At 39.3% G+C, this 19,420-nt stretch overlaps 1 protein-coding gene across 1 annotated transcript in view; it reads left to right on the forward strand.

Moving 5' to 3' along the window:
- The first annotated feature begins 3,339 nt into the window (after positions 1–3,339).
- The window catches only part of rin1b (Ras and Rab interactor 1b), a 43,131-nt gene continuing 27,050 nt past the window's right edge, over positions 3,340–19,420 (forward strand). The window contains exon 1 of the mRNA XM_022202191.2: positions 3,340–3,646. The gene's annotated coding sequence lies outside the window, so the exon portion shown is untranslated. The remainder of the gene's footprint in view (positions 3,647–19,420) is intronic.

Below are 19,420 nucleotides of genomic sequence, written 5' to 3' on the forward strand. Positions count from 1 at the left end.
CAGCAGCGAGATCCTGGGTGTGAACCTGCTGGCTGAGTTTTCTCTGTGTCTGCATGACTTTTCTCAAGATGCTGCCGCTTCCTTCCACTAGTCCAAAAAGTAGGTTATTGTAGCAATTTAAAATTGCACACAGTTGTGAGTGTGAGTAGAGGTCTGTGTGTTTGTGTTCGCCCTATGATCTGGGCGTGGATGGATGGATACTTTTCAATTAGTAAATTTCTATTGATTTAAACTAAGCCAAATAATATAACAAAATAAGTAATATTGATGCCATTGTTTTAAGTGAGATGCAGTTAAATCATATGGATTCTCTCAGAAAAGCATTTCTGTGACTGAATTTAAGGAAAATCAAGTTGAAGTTTCCAGTTTTTCCAGCTTATGTATTTGTTTTACCTGCATGCATCCTTTTCTTTACAGAGTAAAGAAAAGGGAAAAGGTAGTTGCACTCAAAAAGGAGAATAGTCTTATGAATTTCTTTTTGAGCGGAGTTGTTGTATATTGAACTAAACGTGTCCAAATGATGTAAACAAGTAATAGAAAAGCTGTTGTTTTAGGTAAGATGCAGTTAAATATTTTTATTCCTCTCGTGTGAACGTTGCTGCGACTTCATTCTAAGCCAGGGGTGTCAAGATCCGTTCCTGGAGGGCCACTATCCTGCATGTTTTAGATGTTTCCCTCTTCCAACACACCTGATTCAAATGATCAGGCTTCTGCTGAGCTTGATGATAAGCTGATCATTTGAATCAGGTGTGTTGGAAGAGGGAAACATCTAAAACATGCAGGATAGTGGCCCTCCAGGAACTGAGTTTGACACCCCTGTTCTAAGCACTTTTAACGGGAAGTTTCCAATTTGTCTAACCCGAGTATTTGCTTTACCTAGAAACAAGATGGAAAATGTGATTTGTAGCAGAGAATTTGAAGAAACGTGGACGTCAGAGTCACAATGCTGAAGGAGCAGTAAACCTAATTTTGCCACTTTCTCTGGAATTCAGATACCAGTTTAAAGAGACAAAATGTAATTAAAAGTAAATGGAATCAGCAAAAGTAAATTTCCCTAGCCAGAGCTCAAATGTTCTTTTTTCTCTTATTTAACAGAGTAATTGAAGTCATGGGGGCTGCTCAGTAGCTCACAGCTAGAAGATCCGCAGTTCATACCCCGGCCTTCCTGGGATCTTTCTGCATGGAGTTTGCATGTTCCTGTGCATGCGTGGGTTTTCTCCAGGTACTCAAGCTTCATCCCACACTCCAAAAACATACTGAGGTTAATATATGATTCTAAATTGTCCCTAGGTGTGAATGTGAGTGTGGTTGTTTGTCTGGATATGCAGTCCTGTGACAGACTGGTGACCTGTCCAGGGTGTCCCCTCCCTTCATCCTAAGTCAGCTGAGATAGACTCCAGCCCCTCATGACCCTAATGAGGATTTAGTGGTGTATAGACATCCATCCATTCTCTGTACACCGCTTTATCCTCACTAGGGTCGTGGGGGGTGCTGGAGCCTATTCCAGCTGAATCGGGTGAAGGCAGGGGACACCCTGGACAGGTCGCCAGTCTGTCGCAGGGCTACACACTCACGTTCACACCTACGGGCAATTTAGAGTAACCAATTAACCTCAACATATTTTTGGACTGTGGGAGGAAGCCGGAGTGCCTGGAGAAAACCCACGCATCCACAGGGAGAACATGCAAACTCCGTGCAGAAAGATCCCAGGCCCACCCCGGGATTTGAAACGGGGATCTTCTTGCTGCAAGGCAAAAGTGCTAACCACTACTCCACTGTGCAGCCTATAGATAATGGAACTCAAATCATTTTATGTTAGTATTTAACCATGCTGACACTCTTTCCCGAGCTTCACTCTATATGACATGATAATTATGCTTCATTATATTTCAGTTCAGTCCAAACATGTTCATGAGTTATGTTTTGTTGATTATTTGTGAAGCATTCAGTTAATTTTGATTAGTAGATCTTATACATAAAGTTTGTTCAGGTTACAGGTTGGGTCATACACATAGTTAACCCTCGTGTCATCCTGCAGGTCAAATTGACCTGTTCTAAAGTGTAAAAATGTGGGGGGGGAAATATAGACTTTCACAGTGAAACTTCTGATGTCCACATTTTTAAAATTTTGGGGAAATTTTTTAACATTTTTGGAGGGAAAAAAATGTTTTAAATGTTTCTTTAAGAGCATTCACAAAAAAATCAACCAAGATCCAGCAAATTTCACAGGATTTTGGTTGATTTTTATGTGAATGCTCTTAAAGAAAATATTTGAAATTTAACTGATATATATGTAATCATTTTAGATATTTTTCAGGATTTTTTTGGAATATTTTTACTTATTTTTTGAAAATATTTACAAGAATTATTAGCCAAATTTGGGAGATTTTTTTTTAAATGAAACTGTTAAGGGAAACTTTTAAGGTATTATTGGAATTTTCTTCCTGAAGGTTTTGCAGATTTCCAGAAATTTTGGGAAATTTTTTGCTGATTTTTTTGGATTTTTTCCAGACGAGGAAACAATACTTCTTGGTGCCGTAAATGAAGACAACAGGAGGGTTAATACAACTTCTCCCTTTTAAACCTCCTGTTCCATCCACTCTGCACTGGTGTCACGCTGCTTTCTTTCCTTGTCGATGACTTTAAACCCGGCCTGTGGCGCCCTCCAGCGGCCATACGCTTAACCACACACCCTCCCCTGTGAAAAGAAGAACAAAAAGAAGTGATGGATTAGTCCAGACACCTCATACACACACTCTCACACCAAAAACGCACCGTGCGTCAAAGTCCAGCTCCGGTGAATGACGCGCCTAACAGCTTTCCAGTCGTCACAGTTTTACAGAAGACTGTGATATTTTCTGATTAATATTCCTCTGTGAGAAAATGCAAAAAGTTTTAATTAGCATATTAGGACCTTAATGTGTTGTCTCCCACCTGAACAGAGCGCTGGATGCGCAACGGGTCCCCTGGTTTCGGGGGAAGAAGTAATTAGGAGGTGCCTTTAAATCCTATAAACAAATCTCTCATGGGAACATTTTAAGGCTGATAGTGGTGTTAACTCATCATTATTAGAGTTAATTAGAGGTAACTGTGGGGTTATAATAATAACCCCACATAAATACAACCATTTAGATTGGATTTTAAAGTAAATATTAATCATCTTTTATGGTTTATATTCATGCGCTCTTCCTTTTTGGAATCATTTAACTTCATAGGTGTGTAAAGTTTGGGCACAGTATTCCTTTAAATATTATTTAAAGATTATTTCAAGGGAAACGCCCTCTTTTATGATTCCCATAATGTCAAAAGTGGTCTCAGAGATTTTTTTTTTTCTAGTGGCATTATGTGCTTTGGATTGGTGTGAGTGCGTGAGTGTCAGAGTCCTGGAGGCGGGAGGGGGGCACCCACAGTGTCTCTGCTGTGACTGTGTATCACTTCAGATGCTCAGACAGAATTTAAAAATGCGCTCCTCCGCCCTGTCACCAGTGTTGTGCGCATTTTCTTGACAAGCCCCGCGTTGCCACAGCATGGTGCTCGGACTCAGACGCACAGCACCGTCTTCATCCACAGCCACTGAACTCTCCCGGACGCATTGTTAGAGCAGCAGAGCGCGTACAGCACCTGTTCCCACCTTCACACTGAAGAGGTAAGTTCTTTTTTCGGTGTGTTTTTTGCATTGCGTAAAACAAAGGCAAGGTCGACTGGTTGCCATGCTTTAAAAAAAAAGAAAAGAAAAATAGATCCAGTGAAGTGTGAAAATAAATGCTGCGGGAGTTCCTGGAGAGTTGGCACATGCAGGATGGCTGCAGGCTACAAGATCTGTATTAATATTTTCTCCTCCCTTTGAAGGTCTTCTTTCTTCTCTCAAGTTCAAAGCGCGTTGGCGTTTGTTGTTTAACGTAGTTTCCGGTCAGCAGGGGACGTCTTGGTAAACAATGCAGCTCTGATTCATGCATGAACTTCCCCTTGACATTCAAGTTGTGCCAATTAATCAATTAGCGGTCAGGACGCTGGTAAAGCTGGAAGGAAGAGGTGTGAGAGTCAGTGCAGCCTCCAAACGCCAAGCAGTGATTTCTTTTCATTAGCTGAGAAGTTTTCAGTGTGTGACAGAAGGGAAAGAAAGATGTATATTCAAATTCTTTCACACTCCTGAGACAAAGTGTAGGTGTGTGTTTTTAAAAAGCTGATTACTGCCAGCTACAGGTTTGCATTCAGGTTGTCAGAGGAGCATTTGTTCTCACTGTGTGGACTGGCAGCTGGATTTCTTTCAACTTTATTCTCCAGGGAACTGTGTTGCAGCAGCCAAAAGAAAACTTTAAAATTGCCATTATTTGCACGGACAAGCAGAAGTTTAGGTTAGTTTAGTTGAAATCCGCTCCACAGGTGAGCCGCTGATCATTTCGTCGACTCGTTTTTGGCTGAGCTGCGCCTTTATGAGCCAGGATTGTGTTCAATTAGCCACTCAGACTTTTATTCTTTGGAGTATCTTGATCTCCTGTCTCCCCTCTGAGGGCAAAGTGAATGTAATCTCACACCATTGGGCTGTTACATAACTTTAAAACTGAAGTGCCATCCTGGCTGCGTAGGAGTGGATGTGATGTTCCCACTTCCTTGCTGTTGTTTTGCTCGTTAATTCTGAGAGGCACATTACTGTAAGTGGCGTTTTGTGACTTTACATGACTGTTGATTTTGTTTTTGTTTTTTTTGTTATTTATTTCTCATGCGGATGAGGCTCAGAGTAGGACTGATTGCTTTACGAGCCCTTCCTGTGATTATGCAGCCTACCTACATGGAGTCTGTGATTGCTGAGCGAGGAATGACATGTTAATTTTTTTGAAGGTCGCATGATCAAATGTGTGTATATATTAATGTGTGTGTGTGTAGGGGGGCTGCATTCTGCCCTGTGGTGTGTAGGAGGAGTGCGATCGCAGAGTGCCCAGGCATGACGCTCAGAGCGCTTGGACAGAGTTCAGTCCTTTGCTGAGCAGTCTGTCCTCTGTGCTGGAAGTGGTGTGCAGACAGACACGTTACAGTAACCTGACTCATGTATATGGCAGGCTTCCCCCAGCTCTGCTAAGGAATGGTGTCATCATCATACAGCAAAACACAGAAACCAAAAAATCTGTTTTTGTTCCCAAAGCAAATGTCCACCATTTTGCAGAATCTGGCAGATATAATGATGGCCGGAGTACAAGAGAAGCTCATTACTGGGAGGGTTTCGGACTTTTCAGTCACAGACTATTTTGGGCAGCGAGTCAAATTGTTGTTGGAGAAATAAACACTTTTTAAATACCAACCAGCTCCAGCAACAGTTTCCACAAGCACAGTTAAGTAATATTATGTTATCTGACTACCGCAAAAGTGATTATCTGAGGTCTTAACGCCTTCTCTGATCGAGCAACAACAGCCAACTTGTCGTGAATCTATTAGCTGTACCTGCTGAAATGAATGCAACAAGTTAAAGAAATTGCATTCAGCCAACAAACTATAATGAGTTAATGTAATTAATTTTTCCCATACAATCAAAATATACAAAATAATGTTTTTAAAAAGCAATTATCTAATAATTGGTTGCATAAATACAAGTTCTGGAGTTTTTAGGACCTGAAATCTTGAGCTCAAGATGGAGAAAAATGAAGCTATCAAGCCAGTTTCATTATCTGACTACAACTTGAATTTTAAGTCAACTAGGGCAGAAAATGCATCAGAACAATGTTTGCAATTTTAATATTGTCATTATTTTCATCTTTCATTTAATTGAGTCTGTGTTTTCCAGCTGACTTTGGGCGAAAGGTGGGCTTGCCGGTCCATCACAGGGTTATGAACCCACGCATGCATACCATCATGCACGCTCTCACACCTACCACACGGGTCTTTGGACAGTGGGTGGAAGATTCAAGATGCAAAACCTTTATTTATCACACACACAGTTACACAAGGTATAATGCACAGTGAAATGCATTGAGTAATCGTAATAAAGATCAATAGATTGATCATCCTCTCTATGTTTACTTTCAGGCAGCGGTAACACCACCCTGATGGCAGCAGAGAGAACAGTCTGTGGCTGGGGTGGGTGGGATCATGAGCAATCTTCCTGGTCTTTAACCTACAGTGTTTGTAGTAAACATCCTGCAGGTTGGGGAAGGTGTTTCTGACTGTGCCCTCAGCCGAGTGGACCTCCTTCCTCAGGGCCAAGAAGTCCTGCTGGGTGCTGCTGACCATCCAGGTGGTGATACTCTCAGCCAAAACACTCTCAAGGTGCAGGGGTAGAAGTTCCTGAGCACTTTGAGAGGGAGCTTAACCCTCTTGTTGCCCTCATTTACAGGCACCAAAAAATATTGTTTCCTTGTCTGAAAAAAATCCAAAAATTCAGCAAAGAAATTCTCCAAATTTCTGAAAATTTGCAAAACCTTCAGGAAGAAAATTCCAGTAATAACTTAAAAGTTTCCCTTAAAAGTTTTTTTAATCCCCCAAATGTGGCAAGGAAATTCTTATAAATATTTTCAAAAAATGAGTAAAAATCTTCCCCAAAAAAATCCTGAAAATATCTAAAGTGATTGCATATATATCAGTACAACTTCTAATATTTCCTTTAAGAACATTCACCAAAAACCAGCGAAATTCGTTGGATTTTGGTTTGATTTTTTTGGTGAATGTTCTTGAGAAGCATTTTTTACATTTATTTTTTTTTCCAACAAGAAATGTTCAAAGATTTCCCAAAAATGTTGAAAATGTGGACATTGAAAATATTTTTTTCCCCCACATTTTCAAACTTTAAAACGGGTCCATTTTGACCTGCAGGAGGACACGAGAGTTAAAGTCCGTCTGAGGTAGTAGAGACGCTGTCAGGCTTTCTTCACCAGGGTGTTGACGTAACAGGACCACGTCAGGTCCTGCGTGATGTTCACACCCAGGTACTTGAAGCTCTCCACTCTGATCCTGAGTGGGTGGAATGCCCTCTGCTACTTCTTGCTGTAATCCACTATCAGCTCCTTGGTCTTGCTGACATTCAGGAGAAGGATGCTGTCTCTGCACCAGTCCTCCACAACTCCTACAGAAACAGGGTGAACGTGCAAAGAAAAGCTCCCGTCAACTGAGCAGCATTTAAACCTAAACCAGAATCTTCTTGTTATTAGTAACAGTGCTATCCACTGCAGCACTGTGCCGTCTGAGCACTTAGTCAGCTTATTGAAATTTAATTTAAGACGTGACCACAGGGTAGCACTTTATTTTTTACAGGTTTCTACTTTCCTACTGATTTCCTAAAAAAATAAATCCTGACTAGTGCAGCATGTGACCTGGCTGAAGAGGGTTGTGTAATTTGTTAGCACAAAAAATGGGAAATAGGGGCAATTGTTCAGTTAGTATATACTCTAGAAGAGAGAGCTTGGAGATGTTATTGTGCCCACAAAACTTAGAAATCTAGAATGTGCTTGTAAATTGCAGAGGACCAGGCAAGAATTGTAAATCAAAGTTTTTTTTAAAAGCACATTTATTTGTTAAAAGGTGGAAGAATTTAAATTTTTAAGTAATTTAGCTTCTAATAAATCCAAATAATACACAAGCAGTTACACAAATGAAACACTTTCCCTGTTTTTAGTAGAAGAAATTGTACAATTTCACTTACTGTTGTGGTTCAGATTTTATTCTGTGCTGTTAAAAGGTGGACTCTGACTCTGGAGGGAGATTGTGGTATGAACGCTGGTGTAATAGTGCTGTGTAGATCAGTCCGAGCAACTTTATTTTCTATTTATAGAGTCAGAGCTGTGCATGAACGCCAGAATTTTTGTCAGTGTGCACACAGAAAGGACCGCTAACACACCATGAGGAGATATTAACTCCATCTGACAAAAACTGTAATGAATCACAATCACATACTTCACCTTTAATAACCCTCTTTTTACCTGTTTCTCAGTTTTACCCCTGTCGTTCATTTAGAATCTTGTAAGTTTTGCACTTAGTCCCACATGTAGAAGGGAGAGAAGTGGACCACAATGTACAAACACATGCTGCGCACTTGATAAGAAAACATGAAGGCGTGTCCTATAAAATGAAGGGTTCCTGTAAAATAAAGCATAACAGACGTTTCATTTCTGCACTGATTTGAAGCCTTGAAACAGAAAGTTTTGTTTTTATGATCTGAAAATTGCTTCCAGGTGCACAGACTCCGCAGTTAAAGAGGTCACGGCACAACAGAAAATGATACAGAGCACTGATGCATAAATAACTGTTTCTGCAGGTATCAGGCAAACATCTCTGTCGTACTCCACACCTCCATACAACACACCTCCACCTCTGTAAGCAGGTAAATATAAAAGTCTGAAAATAAACCTCAACTTCAGTATAGATAAGAGATTATATCACTGTTAGATGTAAACATTTTGCTGCCTCACCTCTGCATTAAGCCCCACAATAAGATGCTCCACACCGCTGATGAAGTGATGTCTATTCAGTTTAGCATTTTTAAAATGTGCGCAGGATGTTCTTAAGTGTTCTTACGGATTCCACCTGTTTTGAGTGCAGTGATTAAATCAGGAAGTGCATCTTAATAGTCAGAACTTTTGGCGTGTTTTTTTCCAAAAAACCCGAGTGGCATTTTGGTGTATAAATGCTTCAGTGTCATTATGGCTTCTAGCTGAGACATTTAGAGCTTAGCTACAGTGATTCAACCAAACTGCAGGAAATCCAGCATAATAATTTGGTTTCAGCTTTAAAGAGGAAGCCCTCACTCCTCAACAGAATAACACCATAAATGGGAACTATTATGGTTATTTCCAGCGCTATATTTTTATTCTGGGACTCCGCTAGAGTAGCTTTCTGTGATTCACGGTTCAAAAAAAAAAAATCCCTATTTATCTTTTACTGGCCCCTTTATGCAGTCGGTCCCTCAGCTCATCTTCTGTCTGAAACAAGCCATCTTAGCTCCTGGGCAGCACCCAGTGCTTGTGAGCTGTGCTGCAGATAGAAAAAGACACAGGAAATCTTGTGTTTAAAGCAGCCTGATGCCTGAGATTTTGGTGCATAGGGATGAATTTTGCACATTTACCTTATTTTTTTTTCTGGGACTTTGGTGAGGTTCAATACAAACATACACGACAAAAAATCAGAAAAAGCTTCACACGTTGTCTTTAAACCCTCCCGTTGTCCTTCATTTTTTCACCAAAAATTATTGTTTCCTTGTCTGAAAAAATCCAAAAATTCAGCAAAAAAATTTCACAAATTTCTGAAAATTTGCAAAACCTTCAGGAAGTAAATTACAATAATTTCTTAAAAGTTTTATTTTTTTTAAAAATCCCCCAAATTTGGCAAGAAAATTCTTGTAAATTGTTTTTAAAAAATGAGTAAAAATCTTCGAAAAAAAATCCTAAAAATATCTGAAGTGATTACATATATATCAGTAAAACTTTCACTATTTTCTTTAAGAACATTCACAAATAATGTGAATGTTCTTAAGAAACACTTTTAACATTTCTTTTTTCCACCAAAAAATGTTCAAAAATTTCCCAAAAATGTTGAAAATGTGGACATCGGAAGTTTCACTGTGAAAACATTTTTTTTTCTCCACATTTTCAAACTTTAAACCGGGTCAACACCAGAGTAAATGAGTCAAAAATTACACATCTGATTTAAAAATTATGCTCTAATTTGACAAGGATTAGAGGCAGAAAAGTCTCAAGAAACATTGAAAAGAGGTTGCTTAGTGGAGCATAGCTTAAAAAGGAAGGCATCTAACTTGACACGTTCCCTCCCCTGTTGCTTCAGAGAGCACAATATTAATGTAGGCTTTTGTCCTCTTGTGGTCACTCTAACACAATCTGAAAATGGAGGATGAAAGTCATCCCTCATTGTCATTGTCCAGCCAGCGCTTTGAAGATTCAAACCAAGCTGTAGAAACCATTGAAAAGCTGAACGTGGGAGCACACAGCTGCACAAATGTCATGTAAAATATGATATGGGAAATATTTTTTTTTGTCTGAACTTATGCAGCATGTGATGATCTTATGATCACCTAGTTGGGCTTTTTTTTTTCGTTTTTTTTTTGGGAAGAATCAACCTTTTTTTTTTTTTAAATGTCCTGATCTGATTGAGTGGATAAATCCTAAACCTTTGAAGTTTTTGAACAAGATCTTGAAAAGCTGCTTTACTTGAATTTACCACAACATCTCAGAGATCAGTGTTGCTCCTTATTTTCTAAAACATCCCCAGCAAAGACAGATTTTAACAGATATTATTCATCCTTGCTTATCACAAACCTCTGACATTACCTAACAGTCCTTTACAAAAATAACACTTTGCGTGAAGTGCTCCTTATGCGTCATTAGTCACACCGTGAATCACAGTCATCCAGAGGTCCAAGCGGATCGGGAAAGGCAGCCTGTGCGATGTTGAAAAGCCTTTTTAAGTGCACGGATCCTATTGTTTGTTGGGATTTTGGATTACAGAATGCAGCTCTAACTGGACAGAAGTGTTTATACTGATCTGGCACTTTTTATCCCCCCAAAAATGTGAACAGTGCGAAGCAATTAAGGCTCATACTCAGTCTTGTTTGTATTGGAAATGGTGTGAAACAAATCTGACAGTGTGATGAGCTTACTGCAGTTGTTTTGTGTTTTAGTGACATACCAAATGACAGCATCTTGGAAAAAGTTCTTTTTCAGTTTTTGGTGGTTAGATTGGAAGTGGATTGTTATTCTGGCGAGGTTTCGCTGCTTATTATGCAAAAATTTTGATTTTAAAACTCAGTGACCCCTTCAGATGGACAAATTTGGCAGTGCAGCCTTTCCAAGCTCCGAAACATGGTGAGAGAAAAAGGACTCAGGGAATAAGATTCATAAGTCTCTGGTTTATTCTAATCATCTCTAAATGTCAGTCAAACTTTGTTCCCTCATCAGTCAAAACACAGTCACTACACGCTCCACAGGAGTTTTAACTTATGCTGCCTCATCAGACCTTTTCCCAGGACCAGTCTGCTCCACTCTCCGTTTAGGCAGCACACACAGGTAGTTTTTAAAACGGCTTTTTTGCTCCCACATAAAAAACACAATTGAAGCAGTGTGAAAACCACGCACACCCAGTAAATATACCCCTATATCTCGGAGCTGTTGTCCAATTAGAAGCCTAACAGGAGCTATTTCTGGCTACCAATAATGTGGCTTTAAGGAAGCTAAGAATCGCATATGTGGAGAGATTCTGAGGCCTGAAAATAGTGGGAGATTAACTGCCAATGTACGCATGAGCATGGGGAAGCATCCAGGAAGGACAAAATTCAGTTGTCCATGTCTGTATGTCAACACTGTTTCTGAATATCTTCACCCTGGAAGGAGCTTTGCTGCAACTCTGTCTTCAGTGAGCGAGAACTGCATTTCAGTGTAGACAAAAATGTTAAAGTGCACCAAAAAAAAGCTACATTTTAACAAATGTTTGTGTACGTATGACTCACTACGGGAGTTTCCAGTCTATTTACCCTTGTTTCCCCCTCCAAACAATAGAGGAGAATTCTTGTATGGGCTCCTTTTCTGAACTGATATTTGGCCTGGATTATCTGGTTTGCAGATCCGATGTTTTGAAAAATTGTGATGGTTATAGACTCCATGCACAGATGTTGTTGCCAAGCAACACTGAACTAAACTTGTTTCTAATGCTACCTAGCTCACCTGGTGAGAGCGTGTGCCATGCACCAAGACCAAAGCCTCCACCACAGTATCCCCAGCACAGCACAGGCCTCTATCTGCACGCAACTCCCCCCCTCAGCCGCCCCCACCATACATACATTAAAGCACAAAAAATAATCTTTAAATTGTTAAAATCTCACCTCCAGTTCTTGCAGAAGAATAGACAACCTGTGCTGACACATCTTCCCAACCATCCAGATTGGTTTAGCCATCTGCCTTTGTTTATTTTCTCACTGCAGTAAGTATTATTAGCATTACAGCCAGTTGTTGCACCACCGTCTCCATTTTGTCTGCACCTGCTTCCTCATGAGATCATGTGGGGTGATGCACTCTGGCACAATAATAATCATGTCATTATTGCCTGTAGACCATAATGCACCATTATTTTCATCATTTGTGTGCAAGTTTTTGATTCAAGAGAAGAATATCTGTGAAGTTTCTCCTCGTGTGTCATTCAGCCCAATTTCAAAATCTGTCTGGATTTCAAAGCTTGTGTGTGAACCTCGGTTTTGTTGCACCTGTTCAGGTGGGACATATCACACTGTCATCATTCTTAGCGGTTCACAGAGGTTGATGTACTAATGTGATTTACAGCATCCACCAAGCATCCGTCTGAAAGAGTCCTCATGAACCAGAGGAATTGCAAACTCCTGCTTAAGTTTTGAAAAAGCAGCAGTTACCATTTTTGTGTTCTTAACAGAAAACGCTCAATTTAAATATTAAGGTAACTGCAATGCCAACAATGAAATAAAAATATATTTAGTAAGCTCATATTGCTCTAAAAGAGTAATTAAAAACTGAACATTACAACCTTATAAGTAAGACTGTTGTATTTTAGCTCTAGTGTATCCCTGGTGGAGTGTATTTTCATCATTTTATAGTCAACATCGACTGACTTTTGGCCATTTGATGGTACCAAAACCACATTGTAATATAATTCTGACAAATAAGTTGTCCAAGTTAACATGTAACGTGTATTCATCCCCTCTGTTCTCATTTTTCAAAATGCAAGCCAGCCTGAGCGACTTAAAGAAGTCCATGAGACTGTAAACAAATGTTCTCAGTTGATGTTGTCCTCACTCCTTCTCATGTGTTATAAGTTTGCCTTCTATGTGGTTAATGTTGCAAGAGGGGGTGACTTAACCCAAACTGTGATCTTTTTCTAATCTTTGCCAACTATTTTTGTGCCTAAACTCAACCAAACACCGATGAGATGTAAGTCATTAAATAAAATGTCCTGTAACTTCCTCTCTAAATCCCTTCATCAAACCTTCCTATGAGGCTCTTTCAAACTAGAAATACCACAAACTGGATACGTTATGGATATTTTTGCCAGTTACAGAACAATACGAGGATCCATTTGGTGTCACTTTTAGCTCTGATTTGGGTCACTACCGATTGCTGTGGGACATATTTGATTCATTAGCTGCTAAATGAAGTGAATGTAAATTTAAAAAGTAAAAAGCATGTGAAATGATTCTCAAAGTACTCCACTGACTATAATATCTTATCAGTCTACTTTGGTTCATATGCAAATAGACTACAACATATAGATTTATGGATTGAATTATACCAGTGTTTATGTTTAAATCATGCCACTATAATGATTTTCTATGTGAGTTTATGTACATTTACCAAAGAGGGATGTATATCAAATCTGAAATTGACAAAAGCATCATTTTTATGGTGATGATTTCAACTCTATTTGCTTAATTTGATATCAAACCGCTTGTTTTTAAAGTCAGAGCATCTCTGATTTAAACGTTCACTTGAGAAATTTAAACATTACAGGTAATATCGTACAATATTATGTAAAATTAAAAAAAAGTTGTCTGACTAGGTTTACAGTTTTAGGTTTACGGCTTCAAAGCACTTTTCCTCAAAGTGTTGCTTTGGTTCAGAGAAAAACCAACCAAAAAAAACAGACTGTGGAGCTTTCATGTCAGTGATTATGTGACATCATAATTAGTAGTCAGTAGCTTTTCTATTTTTTATACTTTTGTACACACACAAACACACACCTCTGGTCTGACATGACTATTTGTGATAAAGCTCCTTCTGATTCATTGCACCAGTTAACCGATATGCTTCTAAATTTATGAATATTCACAGTTATGCTAACAGTCCTTCTTCTCTCCTACAGCCCAAGTGTTTCTTCTGACTCATCCTAAAGCCTTTGTACAACTTCGTCACACACACACACACACACACACACACACATACATACTAACACACACAGCTCTTGCATCCTTGTCTCTGAACCGGAGTGCCATCGCTACGGCGCTTTTTCAGCTGGCATCCAAACGGACACCTGTCATCAGTCAGCAGGCCCCCGTGCCCACTGTTGCCCCCTGTGGATACTTATAGCCCACTGCAATTATGTTGTTCCATTAGTCATCCTACGCATGCAGTGATGGGCTGCTGGCTATACTTAGCCACCATCATGGTCACTGTTTTTACAGACTGATGCTTGTGGCTGCCGTCAAACACGATGAATAGAGATGAACATTAAGTAGCCTACACAGTTGTTGTTTTGACTTGTGCTTTTCGAAAAGTTTGTGAGCCAGCGACCTCTGCTTGTCACTTTAGAGAACTTTCCCTCATGAGGTTGAAGGTCCCCGATGGTAAAAATAACTTTTATTGTGTTTTGACTGTCGTAAAAAGTTGGAGGTGTAAAATACATAATGACACTTACTACTGCCATTCATCTAGCTTCCCTGTCAGAGAGGCCTCCCAGCATTGCAAGATAGTCAGAATTTTTTCATGTAGTTTCTACATAGAAACTCAGGAACTAATAGTCATCAACTTAAACATTTGCAAAATCACGTCCTCTGACTACCTGTTGCTTTCAGGTGAGCATTCCGAAAGACTGGAGTCTGCCAGGTTTCTTTACTTTGTAGGGCTTCCTCTATTAAAATGTCTCAGCCACAAGCGAAGCACACCAATTGTTCTGCTGTTTGCTGCACGAGTGAGCACAAGAGTCTTCATGCATCCTCAGCATCTGAGGAGCTGAGGACTCAGGGGAATCCTTTATCTTTTGTTGGCAATGGCATCACAACAACAGGAAAATCCTCGGCTAATGTTACTATTAGCTTTGGATAATAGCACAGTCTACTAGGAATGCATGTTTTAAATTACTGCTTTACACCGCCAAAATAGTTATTTTTTTTCATGCAACTTTTTCTAACAAACTCACCAAACCTGTAATCTAAAGAAAATGTCAGTGCTGTGCTATATTTACATTTGAAATCAGAGCAAGAAAGTTGAAAGTAACAGTTTGTGCTGGTCTCTCACACTCATGACTCTGTCTAGGAATGCGGCAGAGTAATAAGTGTACGTTTGTCCATCTGGCTGTCTGTTAGCAACATTACTCAAAAACAGATCAATGATTTTGGATGAAATTTTCAGGGAAGGTCAGAAATGACACAAGGACCGAGGGATTAGATTTTGGCAGCGATGCAGCTTATTGTCTGGATCCACGGATTTGTTAAAGATTTGTGCATCGTTGCGAGATAGCAACATGGCGTCACTGTAACTATGACAACAAGTGAACACTACATCAGCTGCCTGCTGATGATCACATGATTGTGATCCTACTACAAATCAACCGCTGCGGACTTATGTGTTGGAAATGATACAAGGAATTGAAAAGCAATGGAAACAATTGAGTAAATTGTGGGGATGTCCCATCAATTCCTGCCACCTACTACATGTTTAGGTCACGCAATTCGGTATCCATACATAACGTACACATACTTAACACATGACTGTGCTCACCGCAGCATCATTTTGTTTGTGGGTACATCCTATATTAAATGGCCACATTCTATGTTGCCGTGATTTATGATCATCAATAACTAATAAACAAGTGCTGCATTTCTGACAATGCCAAGTGGGGGAATGAGCAGCCTTGGAGGAGTACTGTGCTCTCTGAGTGCTTTTCTAGTTCCAGTCAACAGTTTTGCTCTGTGCTGTCAATCATAGACACAGAGAGAGTCTTTTTTCCTGATATGGGACCTTTAAAGCTGGTATATGTTGTGCACAGACATCCCTTATCCCTACTGTTAACTTGAGCCATGCATCAGTGCAGCCATCATATTTATACAGGGAAACTGCATCTCCTAATATATTACAACCAGCTCCTGCTGTTTGGTTTGTTACAAATGCCAGATATGTATCAGTGACACAGGCTCAATTAGATAATGTCACATTTAATATATACTTAGCCGATGTAATTATTTATACTCACATATTTAGACTCATGTCTGTATCCTATCTTGGGTTTGTTGAATAATATGAAATTCCTCTTTCACCATGCTGTACATGCTTAATCTGTGGCAAAAATTGAATGTTTGTTCTCGGCTCACTCAACAAACACAATAAATCTACAAATTAATTACTATACCTGGTTAGATGCATTAAAGCACCTCTCTAGTTGCTGATTTGTTCTCAAAAAGTCATCTCTGTTACAAATTTCAAATTATTTAACCATAACAGTAACTTCTTCCTCCACTGTTGCCCCTTTAAAATGCACAGATCTAGCCCTGGTCTCTCTCCGTATGCATTTCTTCAGAGGACGTCTTTGTAATACGGAAGAGTATTAGGGCCACCCGTGAGAAAAAAAAAATGAGAGGGGGTAGAATTTTTTTTTCAGCATGAATTTTGAGAAAAAAGTCGAAATGTCAAGAATAAAGTCAAAATATAATGTCGAGAATAAAGTTGAAATATAATGTCGAGAATAAAGTTGAAATGTCGAGAATAAAGTTGAAATGTTGAGAATAAAGTTGAAATATAATGTCGAGAATAAAGTTGAAATAGGATGTCGAGAATAAAGTCGAAATGTCGAGAATAAAGTCAAAATATAATGTCGAGAATAAAGTCAACCTTTTGGAGGTCTGCAGCCAGCTGCTCTCGCCTTTTGAGACTAACAACCAGCGCGCTGCTTCTACAAAATGCCGTTCAGTCAGTTAGATAAACTAGTGAAATTATACTTCAGACTTGGCTTTAGTAATAAAGAAATACTTTCTCTTTTAGCCCACAGACATACTGTAGTGATAGAAGTGTTAGAACTTTGAAGAGACTTTTCCGAAAACTGCGACTGTTCCGAAGGATAAACCACACACGGTTGGAAGAGGTGGCCTCATTCGTGCAAGCTGAAATAGCGGGTAATGGACAAATGCAAGGCTACCGATGGCTGCATCTGCGCGCAGTTCAGAGGGGATATGTTGTATCACAAGATACAATAAGTTCTTTGATCCTGAAGGTGTGGAGCTCAGGCGGGCACGCCGTTTGATAGATAGATAGATAGATAGATAGATAGATAGATAGATACTTTATTAATCTCCAAAGAGAAATTCACAAAGTGTTACAACTGGGTTTTGAACCCGCGCCACCCGCACCAAAAACAACAGCTCAATGCGCTGAGCTATGAGAGACACAGACATTACTGCAACAAAGGCCCCAACGTACTGTGGAACATGGACTCGTATGATAAATTGAAGCCATATGGAATTGCCATTAATGGCTGTATTGACGGTTTTAGTCGCTATGTCGTATGGATGGAGGCATACAGAACAAACAATGACCCCAAAGTGATAGCCAATTACTTCATCACATCAATTTCTTCAAAGTTCTAACACTTATCACTACAGTATGTCTGTGGGCTAAAAGAGAAAGTATTTCTTTATTACTAAAGCTGAGTCTGACGTATAATTTCACTAGTTCATCTAACTGACTGAACGGCATTTTGTAGAAGCAGTGCGCTGGTTGTTAGTCTCAAAAGGCGAGAGCAGTTGGCTGCAGACCTCCAAAAGGTTGACTTTATTCTCGACATCCTATTTCAACTTTATTCTCGACATTATATTTTGACTTTATTCTCGACATTTCGACTTTATTCTCGACATCCTATTTCAACTTTATTCTCGACATTATATTTCCACTTTATTCTCAACATCCTATTTCAACTTTATTCTCGACATTATATTTCAACTTTATTCTCGACATTTCAACTTTATTCTCGACATTGTATTTCAACTTTATTCTCGACATTATATTTTGACTTTATTCTCGACATTTCGACTTTTTTCTCAAAATTCATGCTGAAAAAAAAAATTCTACCCCCTCTCATTTTTTTTTCTCACGGGTGGCCCTAATACTCTTCCGTATTAAAAGGCCCTCAGTAAGTAAACTGGTTACGTTTTCGATGTTAGTGGCAGCTAATACAGGCGGCAGGACCTCTATGCTGGACTCATTTTAGTGTGGTAGGAGTTTTTGCACGCCTGCTACTTAAAAGTGCTGACCAGCTTTCTTTGCTTGCACCTCTTCTGGTTGGCATTGCATAAGCTCAGAAGTGCCTTTCAAGTTTTGCTAACTGAAAACAAGCACTACGCTTCTGCTCCCACTTTGCTTATAAAATCATAAGTCATTTCAGTAGCCTGTCTTGTGTTGACGGCATGCATGGACGCTTTATTTTGTCGGTCGGTCGCAGCCTGGCGTGTCTGTAAGAGCTCTTTGCCATAATGGGAGGTGATATGTGAGTGTATTTTAGTCTTGAAATGTAAGGGTTTTTGGTTTACTGTTTGACTGAAAATGAGTTATTTCCTTTAGTGCAGTTGTAGGAATTGGTTGCAACCAAAATATATTTGTAGCTTACACAGTAAAAGTGGTTAAAAAACGGGTAGGTTGTCCATTTGTCCGTCGTAAATAACACAGTTATATTGTAATTACCATTTAGATAATAAATTTGGTCTAACATTGACTGTCAGGCAGTAATCCAAGAGCTGTGAAAATATGAGAAAAATGTTTTTTTTAAAAATTCAGAGCTCACGTTACGCAATATATTTTAAAAATCCTAAAATCTATGAAATATGACATGAAATGAATTTCCAGTGGCTGTATATATGCGAGCTGCCTGCTTATCAAAGTCTCCAGATGGAAATACCGTATGTAGGATGTGACAACGAACAAAGTGCACAACATCGCTGTCTGTTTTCAGTATCACTATCATTGCATGTTTGTTGGCTGGAGGTTACGTTTGCGAAGACTCTGTGCTGGATGATGAGGCAGAGGCTGGAGACGGTGTGTGGCTGCATCAGCTCAGTGTCGAGGGGGTGGGAGAAGTTGTTGAGAATTCAGTTTCTTCCCCGTCCTTCCTCTGCTGCCATCTCAGGAGCCTCTCTAAATGATTTTGTTTTGCTTTGTGTTGTTTCTTTTTTTTTCCCCTGTGGATAACTGACAAAATGTGAAGAACTGTAGATGATTTCTAATCTTCGTTGCAGCTAAAATTTGACTTTGTGAGATGATAAACATGGACCAAAGATCAGCAGTAGAGTAGAAATGTAGGAATACACTGCACATTTTTCTAATTCAGTGTCAAATCATGGGTAATTTGCTTTATTTGGATAATTTTCCAACGAATTATAGGAATTTTAACTAATCTACAAAGACTTGGAGCATAGAGAAGATAAAGACAGGTTGAGATTACAATTTAAACAGAGCTGAACTAATATTTAGCTTCGAAAACAGGCTGGATACTCAACCTGAGCAGCCAAAAATAAACATGTAATTTGGTCATTTCTTGGTGTCTTATATTATAGCAACAACACCAGTTAAAGAAAAAAAATCATTCTCGTTTGTTTCTGCACTACCACAAAGTGTTGTAAAGTACTTGTTGAACAGCAGGCTAAATGTTTCCTTTGATTGATTACCTGCTGCGACCCAGACAGGTTTCATGTGTCTCCAAGTAGATT

This window comes from Acanthochromis polyacanthus, chromosome 23, assembly GCF_021347895.1.
Source record: "Acanthochromis polyacanthus isolate Apoly-LR-REF ecotype Palm Island chromosome 23, KAUST_Apoly_ChrSc, whole genome shotgun sequence".
In the NCBI taxonomy this organism is placed as follows: Eukaryota; Metazoa; Chordata; class Actinopteri; family Pomacentridae; genus Acanthochromis; species Acanthochromis polyacanthus.